The sequence below is a fragment of the Danio aesculapii genome, chromosome 8, assembly GCF_903798145.1.
Source record: "Danio aesculapii chromosome 8, fDanAes4.1, whole genome shotgun sequence".
Classification (NCBI taxonomy): Eukaryota; Metazoa; Chordata; class Actinopteri; order Cypriniformes; family Danionidae; genus Danio; species Danio aesculapii.
In genome coordinates, this window is record NC_079442.1 from 42,840,088 (window position 1) to 42,858,917 (window position 18,830).

Genomic DNA, 18,830 nt, shown 5'->3' on the forward strand with positions numbered 1-18,830 from the left:
AGTTGGTAGATCTGTGTAAAAAAGCCCTGCCGCCACAGCTGGAAAAATCCTGAAGGAAACTGCGTAAAAAAAATTGTTGATCCATTCAGGAAACAACAATCTGCAAGCTTGGATTGTTTATAACCTGTTCTAAATGTCACTTTTGTTCGATGTGTAACAATTTCATCAGAAATATGAAGACAGGGCAGGACATACTGTAGAGTAGCTCCTCCCCTTCTTCAAAACAGCCAATAGCACTTTGTTTTTATCACATCTATGCTCTCAAAAGCAACTGAAAAGAGTCTTGAAGGAGGCAGGGCATGTCAGATACTAGAGAGCATTTGATAGGTCAGAAGATTTAACGAGAAACAGAAGTATGAGGTGATGTAAAATAAATTGTTGATCCATTTAGGCGGAAGCAACAAACTGCAAGCTTGGGATGTTTATAACCTGTTCTAAATGCCCATTTTGACACTGTTTTAGAGTAAACATCTTTCTAAAACAAATTAAACTGTACTTAAAGTCAACATGAAATAGCATTTACATTCTAATTAAAGGTCTGTCAGCCAATAGCACTTTTTTATCACAGCAATGCTCAGAAAAGCAAATGTAGAGTGTTTAAGGGGGCGGGGCATGTCAGATACTAGAGAGCATTTGATTGGTCAGAAGATTTGATGATAAAACAGAATTATGAGGTGATGTAAAATAAATTGTTGATCCATTCAAACTGTAAAAAATGCTGGGTTCAACGCAATCCATTTGGGTTGGGACAACATGAAGGAATAATAGTTTTTACAAATTTAAGTGGGGGTGACATGGTGGCTCAGTGGCTAGCACTGTTGCCTCACAGCAAGAAGGTCACTGGTTCGAGTCCCGGCTGGGTCAGTTGGCATTTCTTTGTGGAGTTTGCATGTTCTCCCCATGTTCGTGTGGGTTTCCTCCAGGTGCTCCGGTTTCCCCCACAGTCCAAAAACATGCGCTATAGATGAATTCTAAACTATATTATAATAATAAACTAAATTGGCCATAAGGTATGTGTGTGAATGAGTGTGTATGGATTTTTTCCAGTACTGGGTTGCAGCTGGAACGGCATCCGCTGTGTAAAACATGCTGGATAAGTTGGTGGTTCATTCCACTATGGTGAAACTTAATGAATAAAGGGACTAAGCCGAAGGAAAATGGATGAAATTTAAGTGGATTGAACATAAAACAGTTTTCACAATTAGATAATGCTTGATAACAATAGGAGGTTTGGCATGCTGTCCCGGAAGAGAACCCTGAGCTCGGAGATAACAGCCGAGGGCTCCCGCCTGGTCAATGAGCATGTACAGGGGGTATGAGATCAGGTAGTTCTCGAGAGCTCCCCCTGGTAAAGGAGGAAAGAGGGAGATGGGTGTAGCGGGGGATTCTTCAAAAAACGAAGATAAGGGAGTAAAGCTAGTTGGGCTATTTATAATGAGTTTGGAATGTTCCAATTGGCTTACTAATGATTATGGATGAGAGACCAGCCACGATCAATCATATCACGTGCTCCTCTCGAAATTAGTTTGTGAAACTTCACAGTGTCGCAAAAAACAAACAAAAAAAAAATCCCTCGACAATTGTGTTGTTTCAGCTCATTTTAAATAATTAGCTTGAACAAACAGCAAACGTCATTTTTGTTATAGACAGAAGTCACAAACTGCAAGATTGAAATGTTTATAACTTCTAATTTTATAATAGCGAATTTTGACACTGTTTTAGGGCACACTAGTTTACAGACATTCTTAAGACTAATATTCAGATAGTAACATCTAAAAAACTCGATTTTGATTTCACAGGGACCTTAAGCTCTTCCATGTATTTCAGAGTGAAACAATATTCACATGGAAATACTGTACTGTAGCTTTTAGCTAATGCAGTTTAAAGAGGCCGTGTGTAAAAAAAAATCTTGTTGATGGCGACACTGGTGGCCGATAAGTGAACTGCAGCCATGCACACAAAATGTTCAAGCAGCATAATTGAATGACCTGTTATTGACCTTATTCTTAACATACAAGCAGGTGCAGCCATTGGAATCTTTTTTGGCTTGAGACTTCCGGACTCATTCACTTGTATTGACTTTTAGACGTTAAAAACAGCTCGTTATGCTGCTTCATGTTGAAAACTGACATTTTCATATTATATTATTCTACTTCTGAACAGTCATAAACACACTTGTTTGTAGTGCATGTAGTTTGATCGTTTTCTGCCATTTATATTCCTAGTCATTTCTCCCATTGGCAACTGAATCGGAAGGTCTAAAACAATCGGTAAAAAAACATTGCAGAATAAGGTCAATACTCTGTTAAGTTTTTTTTTAAATAGAGATGCAATGAAATAACTTTACATTGATATACAGTACTGATAACAACACCCAGAGGCCATCCACACTGCTGAGAGTGACATTTAGATGAATATATAAATATGTGCTGCACTCTTTCCTCCCAACAACAACAAAAACTACATTGTCATAATAGTAATAAACAAAATGACAGCAGTTCAGAACACATCCGATCATACCTTAGAGTAACTCTGCAATTCAACGACAACATGTCAACAGATGAGATCATTAAAATGACAACAATAAAGTATATTTCAGATTACAGACTACAGATCTTACTATGAGTTTGAATGAATCCCTTTCTTTAAATGACACACTGACATTATTGTTCAGGAATGCTCTTTGGACATTTTCATGATCTAAACAGAGGCTCTCGGGAGCTTGTGTAATCGTCGCCTCCTTTTCATTTCCCCAGCAAAAATGTCCCGAGTGCTTTAAATAAATTTCAGTCTAGAGGTTTTTGTAGACAATGTAGGAAATTGGGAAAGCTCCAGTTTTTAGGTTTTACTGTAAGCTGCACACAAACTGGCAATAAAAAGCAATTTATACATAATGTAGCTCCCTTAATTGTGTACAGTGTTATGCAAGCCAGAAGATTTTGCATTTAATTGATGAGCATTACTCAACAGCAGAGTTTCATACAGCCTTTCGTGATGCCAACTAAAGGAAAGATGTTTGAGTTGTGGATAGGCCTGTCACAATAATCCATATATCGACTTATCTTGCAATATTTGGAGACGACCTCAATCATTTTTGCCATTGCGATATGTATTTACAAATTCACAAATAACGTTAAAGCCAATATACAAAGACATTTACATTCTACCTTGCAGGTGTCAAATAGGACAAAACCTAATAGGACATTTAATAGTATATATAAAAGGACATTTACCTTTTAACATCACATTATAGAATCTAAATAAGCTTAAGAATGCTAAATATTTTAAAGTGTTTATGGCTACTTGCATTATTATGCTGTTACATAATCATTATATAATCAGTGGCATAAAATGAACTCAAAATGATCATAATATTGCTTATCGCAACAATTTCTGTGACAATATATCGCACAACAAAAATTCCTTATCGTGACCGGCCTAGTTGTGGATTCACACGCAGCAGTAAAGACCAAGATTGTCTGGTGAAAAGGTAAAGGTTGACTTTTTGATAACAGTTTTATTTATTTATTTTAAGAGAGAAACTTGTTTTCATCTATAAGAAGCAAAGATATGATTTCATTCATTTTCTTTCCTGCTTAGTCCCTTTCAAGAGTTCACACTTAGATATGCTTGACGTTATTAACAGGTTTGGCATGCTATTCCGATGTCATGAGAAATTGAGTCCCCCCTGACAATTAGGTCTGCCTAGGACCCTGGGTAATCCTATTGGTTACAGTTGTAATAGGTATAGTTTGTAGCGCTTGATTACTAATATATATATATATATATATATATATATATATATATATATATATATATATATATATATATATATATATACAGCGAAATCTCGTTTATATGCATGTAATTTAAAAGAGCGTTATAATGACACAAACTATTTTAAATGATGCATTTCATATTCATCCTTTTATTCTTATGTAAATATATAATGTTACATATAAATACATAAAAACATCAAAAAGACATCATAAATGTTTACAAACGTTTCTATTCTTTTAACTATGCGTGTCTTGTAGTATTGGTATCTTGTAGTTACTGATAATAATGTTACTATGATATGACAAGTCAAAATTAGTTAAAATCTGAAGAATGAGAATAGACTATATAAAGCACTTTTGATCAGGCATTCAAAGCAGACGATCAATTGGGGTCCTAAGCAGACTCGATTGCAGGGAGGACTCTATTTCTCACCACACAGGAGAGAACCCTGAGCTCTGAGATAAGTGAGCTCGAACCAGCGACCTTCTTGCTGTAAGGCAACAGCGCTACCCACTGCACCATCGCGGTGCCCACAAGATATGATTTCATCAGATAATTTAAATTTACCTGCTCTTTATAAGACAACGAAATATTAATATATTCATAACATACATGTTAATATATACATAATTTGGTGTCATTATATATATATATATATATATATATATATATATATATATATATATATATATATATATATATGGGGTGCGTGTGAAGTGTAGAGTGGGGGGAAAGTGCTCACGAACTGAAGAGCAAGGAGCAGGTATGAAGAGGGGGGGGGGGATTCCAGGAGTTTTCCGGGAGATAGAACAATACGGGAGATGGGTCTGAAATACAGGGGACTCTCGGCTAGAACTGGAGTGTTGGCAGGTATGAGCAAGAATGCTTGTAAAAAAAAGGGCTTAGTTACAAAAATATTCTATTAAAAAAAGTATTTTTTATGGCATGTTATGTATATCTGCTGTACACTACCTGACAAAAGTCTTGTCGTCGATCCCAGTTGTAAGAGCAACAAATAATAACTTGACTTCTAGTTGATCATTTGGTAAAGTGGTAGATTTTTCTGATGAAATATCTGTTGAACTGCATCCCAATCTTCACAAATACTGCAGAAGATCTATTGGAACCTGCATGGACCCAAGATTCTCACAGATATAAGTCAGGTTTGGGGTTACATTTACAGTAAGGGGGCATTTGAGAGATCTGCAGTGTGATGGCAACATCAACAGCCTGAAATAAAAACATTTGTGCTGCCCATTACATTACAAACCACAGGAGAGGGCAAATTCTTCAGCAGGATATGATAGTTACGGTGCTATTATCTGTCTGACCTAAGATGAACCTAATAAATAAATAAATAAATGAATAAATAAATAACTAAATGAAGTATTAAAAAGCCTAAAGGCTCGTACACACCGGGACGCTTTTCGTTTGCATTAATCATCAGTGTTTTGAGATGTTTTTCCGGATTCAAACCAAAGCGTTTTTCACTGGTGTTGAGCAGGAGAGTATGCAAAATAACTCCTTGACGTTAGATGGCGCTACACAACTTTAAGCTTCTGACACAGCTTGTAACACAGAAGAAGAAGACAGAAAGCTGACATGCTTGTTGTTAAAGTTACTGCCATTTCGAATAAGCATGGATAGTTCAAGTAGCAGCTCCAGCTCTAGCGATGAAGAAATGATTGTTGTTCACCAGTGCAATAAGCAGCTCCACGTTTATATCGCCTCTGGGCATCTTCTTCAATGTGCGCTCGCATTAACAGTTTCGCGCTTGAGCAATTCCAAGTGCTGTTTACTGTAACTTCAGGAGCTCCGTGCATGTGAACAAAAGTGGCAATCTGATTGGTGGAGACGGTTTTGACGTGGCGCATCAAAACCAAAAAAAACGAGCATGAGGCGTTTCTTTAAAAATGACGCATTTGCGGCTGGCATTTTGCGCGTTGGTGTGCACGATCACATTAGCACCCTTTATTTAGTCACGAGCAGTTAAACGTCAACGGAAAACGCAAACAAAAAGCGTCCCGGTGTGAATGGGCCTTAACTGTTTGAAAAAATAATGAGAATATGAAATATATCTTGAACATAACTTACATTATAGCTTGGTTCTGGAAGCATATATATATTTTTTTCAATTCATTTTCCCATTAAGGATTTTTCAAAAGTGTTTTGTTAAAAGATATTAACCAATGCGAAGATCCAAGAGGAGAATCACCACACTACACACTTTGAAGCAAAACAGTACATGAAAATCAGACAAAAAGACAAAGGTATAAGACTGTGTACTAAACGGCTTTAATGAGAACTACAATCCCATGAAGCATTGCGGAGGTCACTGACAGTTAAATTAAAAAATAAAACTACTCATTTAAAGTTGTTGCCTGTATCTATAGAAACAATATACTTCAGGTTTATTGCAAAATATGTATAGTATATAGAATTATTATACAGGTACTTTGAGAGCAAATGAGACAGACTTTATTTGTTTAGTTGTTTCATGGGAGCAGGCGGAGCTAAAGATCTCTTTTTGTGTGCTTTGCTCACTGCAGCTCTCTGATTGGTGGAATTTTCTGTGCAGCATTTTGGGTAATGTAGTATTTCCAGCCCAATCTCATGAGGAAATGTTACTATTTTACGAATTGTAAGTGACTAATTAGTAATTGGCAATTTAATTTAAATGTATGATTTTTAAAAGGAGGCGTGCCCCCAAACCACACCCCTCATTGGGGGATGAGCAAATCATACTAAAATGTACAAATGAGGTCATATACAAATTAATAAAGATTGCATTGTGTTTTTTCAGCACAAATTCCACTAATAAACACTACTGATATACAAATAATTTGAAAACATATTCAATCAATCAACCAACCAAATCAAATAGTGTTTCCCTATGGAGATGAAGATTGCACTTGATCAAATTAAGATTTCTGAAGGATCAAGTAACAGAAGCAAGGTTCATTCTGAAAACGTAGCCCTATATACATTTCTGGAGATTATGAATTATGTAGCCAGAAGTACGTATGGCTGTATTTTACTTTTAAAACGAATGCTACGAGGTGGTATGAAGCTGTTCCTTTTCGTGCTAGCAGCTGACTGCTTTCCTTCGTATTCACAGACTTCCGGATGTTACTAGCTTGTCCAGTGGCTCGCCTTGTATGTTGGCGCACTTGAGATGCAGAGGAGTTGACCACAACGATGTGCTTCGAGTACAGAGCAGAATGATTCCAGAAAGCGGGTAAGAAAAAACAGAAGCCAAATTAAATAATCAAGTAAATAACAGGGTGAGAATGTGGTAAAGTCTGAAAACGTGGTAAAAATGAGGGCTTTTCTTTTTCTGGATTGCTTTTTAAAACTGTCGGTTGGGTTTAGAGAAGTGGGTGTGCGTGTCAATCGGTGCTTCTGAAAACACTATTGGTTGGGTTTAGGGAAGGAGGAGGGTCAGTTGATCAGTCAGTCATTCATTCAGTCAGTCAGATGACAGTAGCCTCTGGTGGATTTACGTGTGAACAGCAGGCACGTATGGCACTCGCGAGAGAAATTTGAGATCTGATAAAGCGTACACAGTGGCCTCTGGTGGATTCGGGAAAAGCAAAAACTGCAAAGAAACGTAACTCCTGGAACATATTTAGCGATCTCCAGAAATGTAAGAAGGGCTACGTTTTCAGAATGAGCCTGGGTTGGACAGTAGCTTGAGTAAATTGGGAATATTTCACAATATTACAGTATTTTTGATCACTGGCTTCTCACAGGCTTCAATTATTGTGATCAGTAACTCATGATTAGGCCCACACGGAATCTACATGCACAGAAATCCACAGATTTCCAGCCCATCAAGTCTATTTGTTTACTTGTGTAAATTTATTTGGATTTGCATTCTAACAATTAAATAAAGTTAAAAGGTATTATTTTGGTAACACTTTATTTTGATGGTCCATTTGACTACTAATAGACTGCCTGCTTAATATCTGTTGATACTGCTCCTTCAACAGACATTTAACTGACTATGAGAAACTTGAAGTACATGTCATTTTACACTAACCATAACCCCAATTTAACAGTCGACTTATAATCTAATGAGAATTAGTTGCCATGTAGATGCAATGTAACTTAAATTCAACAAATGGACCATCAAAATAAAGTGGGACCATTATTTTTTATGTCATACATTACGTTTTTAGTTAAGATACTCCCAAAATCATTCTGCATAAATCTTCAGATTTATTTATTTATTTTTACAAAATTCTGTGCAGAAAGAGCAAAAAATGTCCGCAGATTCTGTGTGGCCCTACTCATGATCAATGACTACGTTTACATGGACATCAGTAATCAAATTATTTGCCTTAATCTGAATAAGACAATAATATCATTAAGGTGTTTAATATCATGAGTTTCCTTTTGAATGTTAAAGCACATAATTCGATTAACGTCATTGTGTCACGATGCTATCCACGTTTCCTCTGGAATTTCATGTAATTTCGGATGTTTCATTTTTAATTTGTCGACTTTTACTGCAGTTTGGCACTTTCACTTTCATTCAGGAACATTTCATGCATGCCCCCTGTGACAAACGAGATATTAGATGAGAGTATGAACTGCTGGAGTGTTGTTTTAATGGAATTTGATACCGTACGCCGTATGGGAAAAAAACCTTCACTTTTGCGATGTATGTAGCTATGTTTGCATCCAAAAAATGCAAATTAACGTTATGCACAAAACTGGATTATCACATAAAACCCTGTGAATAAAGCAGCGTTTCCATCCAACGAGATGATGCTCTTAATTCTGGAGGTCATTAATAATATAATAACACTAATACTGAAACGGTTAAGGCGTTTTAGAATGACCAAAACAACAGTTCAGATGTTTTACAATGTGCTCAGCCGGCTAGTTTGTCCATTCACACACATTTTTATCATCACATGATCGCTTATTACAAAATCACATGACCTTTTTTAATGCGCATACTGGAATGTGTTTGGTATAAGTGTTTCCATCACAGTTTATGTGCATATATATATGCATAGGCTTTTTATGGCCGTTTTCAAAATTGATGCGAATCTTGGCGTTTCCATCAACTGTTTTTAATGCGCATATTCAAAATGTGCATAAAAATAGGTGGATGGAAACGTTGCTTGTGTCCGTGGTCCTTCACTGACTCGGTAGGTGTAGCGAATAGTGTCAAAAGCTGTGTGTGTATAGACTATCCTGTCGCAAAATGCCCTACATGACGGTAATAGTTTGATTATGTTGTAATACTGCACTTTCATAATGCGACTAAAATCGGCAGACTCCACATGTCTTAATCCGATTTCTGTTTAGTTTGATTATGAACTTCATCAGATTACGGTAATCAAAAATCGCTGTTTACATGGTAGACTCCCAATCAGAGTATTGTCTTCACCGTATTAAATTCGTATTATTGGTGACCATGTAAACGCACTCAATGACTACGTTTACATGGACATCAGTAATCGAATTATTTGCCTTAATCTGAATAAGACAATAATATGATCAAGGTGTTCACATGAGTTGCTTTCTGAATGTTCCTTTCATAATCTCATTTTACATGTTATACTGTAGCACAATTTAATTAATGTTGTTATCCACGTTCCCTCCAGAGTTTGTAATTTCAGATGTTTCATTCTTAATTTGTCGACTTTAACTGCAGTCTGGCACTTTCACTTTCATTCAGGAACATTTCATTCATGCGCCCGTGACAATCGAGATATTGGATGAGAGTATGAACTGCTGGAGGAGTGTTGTTTTAATGGAATTTGATACCGCACACCGTATGGGGAAAAAAAAATCCTTCGCATTTCACGATGCAGGCGTTTGTGGTCTTTACTGACTCTGTAGATGCAGAGAATCGTGTCAAAGAGCTGTGTGACTATCCTGGCACAAAATGCGGTGAAAATCCTACATGACGGTAATAGTTTGATTATGTTGTAATTAGTGGCGTAACGGATCACAAATCTCACGGTTCGGATCACACTGCGGTTTTTGAGTCACTGATCGGTCCATTTTTCAGATCAGCAAAAAAGGGAGGAGACAAATGTCATTTGCTTTCCATTTATAAAAAAAATTACTGCAAAAACCATTAGTTTTAACAAACAAAACTGAGAAGCTGCAATTTTAACAAAAATAAAAATCAAGAAAGAACCAGCTGAAAAAAGGAAAATATTCAATACGAAATATGATCTTTGCTACTGTTGCTGATAATGCTAAATATAGAAATCTAACATCTTGTACAACATATCGTATTTATTTTCAATCAATGATTCACCAATTCACACATAAAACTTCATGTTTCATTATACTATAGGTGTATATTTTCTGAAAACCTATACAGTGACATAATTTTGATGGTTGTTTGTCGCCACCTGTTGGTTACACAATGTAATTGCAACAACATTCACCAGCGTTAAGTTTCATTAAACATCTTTCCCATAAACATCAGTGTTTACATCTGAACTATAAACTGTTCTCCCGGTACTTCTGTGTTATTTAATTGTATGTAACGAACTGAAAAAGTGTGAAAATTGAATCTCTCTCGATCAAACACAGATTTGAATGCAGCACTTCGAAGGATTAATAAACATCTGCAAATCATTATCATTTATCGTTCATGTTGCGCGGGTTTGAATAGAGATCACGATCTTTTAATGTTTAATCATGCAGCTTTACACTGAATGCATTAATGAAGGCTAAACAAACAGTGACAGAAAACACCTTTAATTAATCACCTAAGAAAGCATTTAGGCAGATCCCACCACAACTTTTTCCATCATCATTATATTTTACAGGGAAGCCTAAACGCGTTCATACATGTGATTTGAATAATGCGGAAGGCTATCTCGCTGCACCTGTTGTAAATGCTGGATTAACCTACAAGTTCAAAAAAGTTATTAATCCGCAGGTCACGTGTGTTCCAACCGTGAATTGTTGATCCGTGAACCGTTACACCACTGCACTTTCATAATGCGACTCAAGTCGGCGGACTCCACATGTCTTAATCCGATTTCTGTTTAGTTCGGTTATGACTTTAGTCAGATTAAGATAATCTAAAAGCGCTGTTTACATGGTAGACTCTTAATCAGTGTATTGTCTTAATTGTATTAAATTCGTATTATTGGTGTCCATGTAAACGTAATCATTGATAAATTGATCGCAACGTCTTTTCTTAACAAACGAAACACACAGCATATTAATTTCACGTTGACTTCAATGCGGCCCATGGAGAGACTTCTCAAAGCGTTGTACACATTTACATGGACACACCCTTTATTTCCTATCTAACTCAACACTCCAAGTGTCAATTTACAGTCAAAATAAAGTATTGATAGAAATGATCTATCCATTAGAGATTTAGAGACAGACATTTAAAGCAGAGAGTGAAAGAGAGAGAGACGCCCCAGAGAGGAAGGGACAGATGACATCCACACATTGTTTGCTAATCTTTAAATCACCCATGATTAAAGTTGACGGCATCAGTGCATTGCTATTCTCCGAGCTCAGCGGCGCACAATCCATATGGTAAAACCGTGTGAGGTCAAATCTACAGGATACGTCAGTCATCTGCTGCTTTTCTCTTCCGTAATTACACCTTATTCCTTTACAGATGATCTCCGGTGTATCTTTTAAGGTCATCCTTGGAATTTTCTCTGAAGCTGTAGTTGGAGTCATTAATGAACAGCCTTACCGTGTTTTAAACTCAGACAACGGTGCGCAAACTGTCTTCTCTGTCCGAAAGCAAATGCGTTTGGAGATGGAAACTTAAACAGTTCAATTGTGTCAAGGTTTCTGTTGGAAATGTCACACGTCGTCTTGTTGTGAGATGATGGTGGACTGCTGGGACTCGATGACCTGTGTGAAACCGTCGAGAAGCTTGATTGAGTGGAACCGAAACACGGCTTCCGCTTGCAGTTTGGGGAACGATGGGGAGAAGGGCAGCGGATATCTTTAGCTCCGGGATGAAGGGATGGACACTACATGTGTGGGGGCTGATGGATGATTCCTGTTTGGCGTCGCTCCTGTGAATGTCAGCAAACCTGTGTATGCACGCGCACACACAGGCACACAATCACAGACGCACACACAAGCAAACACACATTCACGCAGACAAATAGACACACACACACACATAGACACACAATCACACAAACAAACACACATTCATGCAGATAGACAGACAGACAGACACAATTACACAAACAAGCAAGCACACATTCACGCAGACAGACAAATAGACACACACAGACACACAATCACACAAACAAACACACACACACACACACACACACAAGCAAACACACATTCACGCAGACAGACAAATAGACACACACAGACACACAATCACACAAACAAACACACACACACACACACACAAGCAAACACACATTCACGCAGACAGACAAATAGACACACACAGACACACAATCACGCAAACAAACACACACACACAAGCAAACACACATTCACGCAGACAGACAAATAGGCACACACAGACACACAATCACACAAACAAACACACACACACACACACAAGCAAACACACATTCATGCAGACAGACAAATAGACACACACAGACACACAATCACACAAACAAACACACACACACACACACACACACACACAAGCAAACACACATTCACGCAGACAGACAAATAGACACACACAGACACACAATCACACAAACAAACACACACACACACACACACAAGCAAACACACATTCACGCAGACAGACAAATAGACACACACAGACACACAATCACGCAAACAAACACACACACACAAGCAAACACACATTCACGCAGACAGACAAATAGGCACACACAGACACACAATCACACAAACAAACACACACACACACACACAAGCAAACACACATTCATGCAGACAGACAAATAGGCACACACAGACACACAATCACACACAAGCAAACACACATTCACGCAGACAGACAGACAGACACACAATCACACAAACAAACAAACAAACACACACACATGCACGCACGTACGCACGTACGCACACACACACACACACACACACACACACACACACACACACACACACACACACACACACACACACACAAGCAAACCCACATTCACGCAGATAGACACAAACACACACAAACACACACAAGCAAGAACACATTCATGCAGACAAATAGACACACACAGACACACAATCACACAAACAAACAAACACACACACACACACACACACACACACAAGCAAACACACATTCACGCAGACAGACCGACAGACAGACACACAATCACACACAAACAAACAAACAGACACAAACAAACACACATTCCCGCAGACAAACAGACACACACATAGACGCACAATCACACACAAACAAACACACAAGCAAACACACATTCACACAGACAGACAGACAAACAGACAGACAGACACACACACAAACAAACACACACAAGCAAACACACATTCAGACAGACAGACAGACACACACACACACACAAACAAACACACAAGCAAACACACATTCACGTAGACAGACAAATAGACACGCACAGACACACAATCACACAAACAAGCACACACAAACAAACACAAGCAAACACACATTCACGCAGACAGAGAGACAGACATATAGACACAATCACACACAAGCAAACACACATTCACGCAGACCAGCAGACAGAGACACACAATCACAAACACACACGCACACACGCGCACACACACACGCACACACACACACACACACACGCACGCACGCACGCACGCACGCACGCACGCACACGCGCACACGCGCACACACGCACACACAGACAGAGAGAGAGAGTGGGAGAGAAAAGCATTGGCAACATTAGGCAAATGCATTTTGCAGCTGATCAAAGGCACCAACAAACACATCCTGCATTACCTTCTCCTGCCTGGTCTTTTGATGTTAGTTGATCTTGTGGCTCTTTTGTTTGTGTTTACTCAGTGAATGATGATTTGTGTGTATGACAGCATTGTGAGGAACGACAGCTTTGAAAGGCGCATGCTTTTGAGAGATGTAAATGGCAGAGGGTGAATGCGCGCGCTCTTCTTACTGAAATGATGATTGTGTAGCACGCGGGCCCTTTTGATACATCTTGCGGCACCATTAAGTTTTTTCTTAAAAGGAAAATGACGCCACCCGTCGTCTGCCTGAGTGTTAATTCTCATTTAGAGAATTAAGATTGAATATGTAAATGTAGACGGCCTGCGCACTAATCAGCATTGTTTCCTCTGAAGCTGTGGTGTCCTGCTAAGATATTCAGTTCTTTTAAACACAATCATGCTTTAGTGCAGTTTTAATCAAAGTGCATAATTAATCCTTCTTGTGTGCTTTGTTGCTGTAATAGTTTTATTTTGCGTATTAAAAACCTCCTACTTTATTCACGCGCAGTTTGACTAGTGAATCACTAATGACTCATTTGGACAAATGTGAATCAATGGCTCTTCGGAAATAACTGATTCAAAATGATTCACTTAATAATTCATTCATTTTCCTTCGACTTGGTCTGTTTTTTAGGGGTCGCCACAGTGGAAAGACTCATCAACTGTTCCAGCATATGTTTTCTTTATGCAGCGGATGCCGTTCCAGTTGCAGCCCAGTGTTGGGAAACACCCATTTAATCTCGCATTCATACAATACACTACAGCCAATTTAGTTTTGTTCAGTTCAGCTATACCGCATGTCTTTGGACTGTGGGGGAAACCAGAGCACTTGGAGGAAACCTACACGAACATGGAGAGAATGTGCAAACACACACAGAAATGCCAACTGGCCCAGCCAGGTCTCAAATCAGCGACCTTCTTGCTGTGAGGTGACAGTGCTAACCACTGAGCCACCGTGCCGCCCTCTTTACTTAATAATTTGAGGCACAATTACTTTTTTATTCACTACATTAAACATCTGACCCTTTATTTCTACTTATCTAAATATTCAGTCAGAAATCAATTGTATACACACATATATACACAATAATAATCCTGCGTAGAAGACAGATTAAGTTTTCAAAAGGTGATTGAGCTTTCTGTGTTGTGGCTCCAAGGCACTGGAACAGTTTTCCTCTGAAAATCAGGATTTCTCCATCATTGGATACTTATACTGTAAATCTAATTTAAAGACTTATTTTTACTTCCTTGCCTTTGAGTGATGCATGCATGTTATTTTACCTGTATTTTACTTCATATGTATATCTTCTGGAGAAAGTCTCATTTGCTTTATTTCGGCTAGAATAAAAGCAGTTTTTAATTAAAAAAAAAAAAAAAATTAAGGTAAAATTATTAGCCCCTTTAAGCTATATATGTTTTCAATAGTCTACAGAACAAACTATCATTATACAAGAACTTGCTTAATTACCATAACCTGCAGTGTGTTTCCCAAACAACAACGTAACTCGCGGCTGAACTATCATAGTACGATGCATCGTTTGGGAAAAGAACAACGTAGTGACGAGTGTTTCCCAAAACACACAGTTTCTCTGTCGCAGATCTATGTTAGTTATAAGGTAAAACATCCATAATGATGCTCTAAATGGGGTGGTAACACCCTCTTTAGAGAAAAACCGCATAATTTATTTGTGCAAATTATATTGTTTTACACGCACATGCATTTAAAATAATCCAATATTAGTATTGGTAAAAACCTGCACTCGCTTTCCACATTAATTGAAATATATGTAAATGGCACATATAGAGCCTATGTTTCCTTTACAAATATTACTGAGAATATATTACATAGTCTATTCTAAAACATAAAATCACTTACAAAAGCTAACACGTACTCTAATCTCATATATAAATCATATAAATAAATAAATAAATAAATAATGAGGCTGTTTATTAAGAAATGAAAATTAATATTTATTATTTATTAGGAAAAAAACAACAACATTAGAACATTAGAACATTTCCGCAGTCTACTTTTACAATTTGACACATGCAAACCCCTGCAGAAATGTTCTAACCAACAGACCCATGTCATATACAGTACAGATACTTTTTTGTTTTCACAAGCTTTGGAGACGTAACATAAATTCCGCTTTTAATAATAGGTCACCTTTAGTTTTCGCCACGAGCCATGAATGACATCAATGTTTTTAAAGTGCACTGCGAAGGCAACGCAACTATAAACATGAAAACTGAACAGTAAAAATACTTTAAAAGCAAATTACACCTAAGAGTGATGACTTTAATGCTTTTTTTTATAATTCCAAGTTTACATGTCAGAATGTTCTAAATGAATAGGGCATAGGGGGGATAACTGGGAATAGAACACAGCCAGGAACTATGCTTCTAACTACAGCTCCAGAGGTGTGGTTGCAAGTCTACAAGTTTGCGAATGTTCGTTGGAACAACGTATTTGGGAAACCTGAACTATGCTTGTAACGACACAACTTGCGACCTTAGTTGGCTAACGATGGTTTTCGGAAACACACCCCTGCTTAGTTGACCTAATTAACCTAGTTAAGCCTTTAAATGTCTTTAAATAATATTTGACTAGGTATTTTTCCTGTCATGGCAAAGATAAAATAAATCAGTTATTAGAAATAAGTTATTAAAACTATTATGTTTAGAAATGTGTTGAAAATTCTTCTCTCCGTTAAACAGGAAGTGGGGTAAAAAATAAACAAGGAGGATGATAATTCAGGGGGTTTAACAACTCTGACTTCAACTGTACAACTTACTATAACTTTATAACTTTACCTTACTTTTAGACTATATGTAGAAAACACCTATTTTACCAGAAAAGTGTCTTGTGAACACTTATGGTCTCAATTGGTACTCTAAATCTGGGGGTTTCAGACTGCTGAGTGAATATTTTCTTGCAAAGACTGAACCAATATAGGGGTGGTAAAATGTATATTTATGAAATATTATTTTAATTATTAATATTATTGTTTAAGGGCTGGCATGGTGGCTTAGTAGCAGTCAACTCGCAGCAAGAAGGTTGCTGGTTTGAGTCCCAGCTGGGTCAATTGGCATTTCTGTGTGGAGTTTGCATGTTCTCCCCGTGTCGCGTGGGTTTCCTCCGGGTGCTCCGGTTACCCCCACAGTCCACACACATGCGCTATAGGTGAATTGGGTGGGCTAAATTGTCCGTAGTGAATGTGTGTAAATGCGAGAACGTATGGGTGTTTCACAGTACTGGGTTGTGGCTGGAAGGGCATCCGCTGCGTAAAACATATGCTGGAATAGTTGGCGGTTCATTCTGATGTTGCGACCCCTGATAAATAAGGGACTAAGTCAAACGAAAATGGATGATTTAATTATTGTTTAAGATTTAGATAAGAGCAAACTATGTGTCACTATCTAAATGGCCAACCTTATCTAATAATTCAACGGAAAAAAAATAAATAATGGAGTCGATTATTCAGCTCATTCTTGAAAGTTTGAGTCTCAATTTAGATCACAAGAAACTATTTGCAAGCAAAAATATTGTTTGAATAAAATAATTTTTGTTCTGTTTTTGCTTAGTTTTAAATAAATAAATAAACAAACAAACAAACCAACAAACAAACAAACAGATAAATATTGTGTGAATGTTGAATCATTTGCTCTTTTTAAAGTTTAAAGTAACTGATGTTTGGATGCAGCCTATAAACTTTCAGCCTCTTTGCACCTATTTCTTCACAAAGATGTTAAGAATGCACAATCATTTGAAGATATTTAATGCTTACATGTTGAGGCATATGAGGGTACTGTTTAAAGAAAAAGCAAACCACTGTTTCCATAGTTACCTATTCATTTACTATGGGTAAAACTGTGCAAAACGTCCTAATGAGTGGGCAACTACTGAATAAACACTGTGCGCCTGAAAGTTTCAAAAGAATGTTGTTTTTATATTTAGGCAAACAGTCCCGGTCTACTTACATAATGGATAATATGCATGGCATGACAGATAAAACAATATTTGATCTTTTTTGATGTATGATGTAACATAAGGATTAAAAAAAAAAAAAAAAAAAAAAGTTTGCATTACAGAGTTACTGTCTGTGTGAACAGATTTTAAATAGCAATACCGGTCGGTTAAATGGATGCTTTCACACTGTAAACACCGCATATCAAAACAAAGCCTCAAAACAAAAATGTGTAAATATACTTGCATTTATTTATTTATTTATTTATTTATTTATTTATTTATTTATTTATGTACAATAATTTGTGTTTTTATTTTTAAACAAACTAATAATAATAATAATAATAATAATAATAAAATAGTAATAATGATAATAATATTAATAATCATAATTATAAAAATCATAATTAAGTTAAGTACATTAATGTGTCTTTATTTTTAAACAAACAACAACAACAACCAAAAGCTTAATTATCTTAATTTTTAAGAAAATTTTAAAATGAAAATATTGTCTTTATTTTTAAACTACTAGTAGTAGTAGTAGTAGTAGTAATAATAATAATAATAATAATAATAAAAACAACAATAAAATGTTTAAGTTATTTATTTCTGTACATTTAATGTGTCTTATTCTGAGCAAAACTAGTACTACTACTAATAATACTATTTTTGTTATTATCATGATTTGCAGAAACTATGCATTAAAATATAACTCAGTTAAAAAATAGTTTATATAGCAAAATGTCAGAAAAAGCTAAATGTCAGAACATGAATGCCATCTTTAAAAAATCTTTATTTTAGGATCACAGTTCAGCCCTAAAATAATAAATAATAATTTAAAATCTTTGCCACTATTCTTCAGGCCATAATTTCAATTATACAGTTGAAGTCAGAATTATTAAACCTTCTGAATTATTAGCCCCCCTGTTTATTTTTCCCCCAATTCCTTTTTAGTGGAGAGAAGATTTTTTCAACACATTTCTAAGCATAACAGTCTTAATAACTCATTTCTAATAACTGATTTATTTTATCTTTGTCATGATGACAGTAAATAATATTTGACTAGATATTTTTCAAGACACTTCTATATAGCTTAAAGTGACAATTAAAGGCTTAACTAGGTTAAGTAGGTTAACTAGGCAGGTTAGGGTAATTAGGCAAGTTATTGTAT

At 36.7% G+C, this 18,830-nt stretch overlaps 1 protein-coding gene across 1 annotated transcript in view; it reads right to left on the minus strand.

Annotated features, from left to right (window-relative positions):
* Positions 1-6,053: 6,053 nt before the first annotated feature.
* The window catches only part of tafa5l (TAFA chemokine like family member 5, like), a 146,834-nt gene continuing 134,057 nt past the window's right edge, over positions 6,054-18,830 (minus strand). Inside the window, exon 5 of the mRNA XM_056464026.1 lies at positions 6,054-11,831. The gene's annotated coding sequence lies outside the window, so the exon portion shown is untranslated. The remainder of the gene's footprint in view (positions 11,832-18,830) is intronic.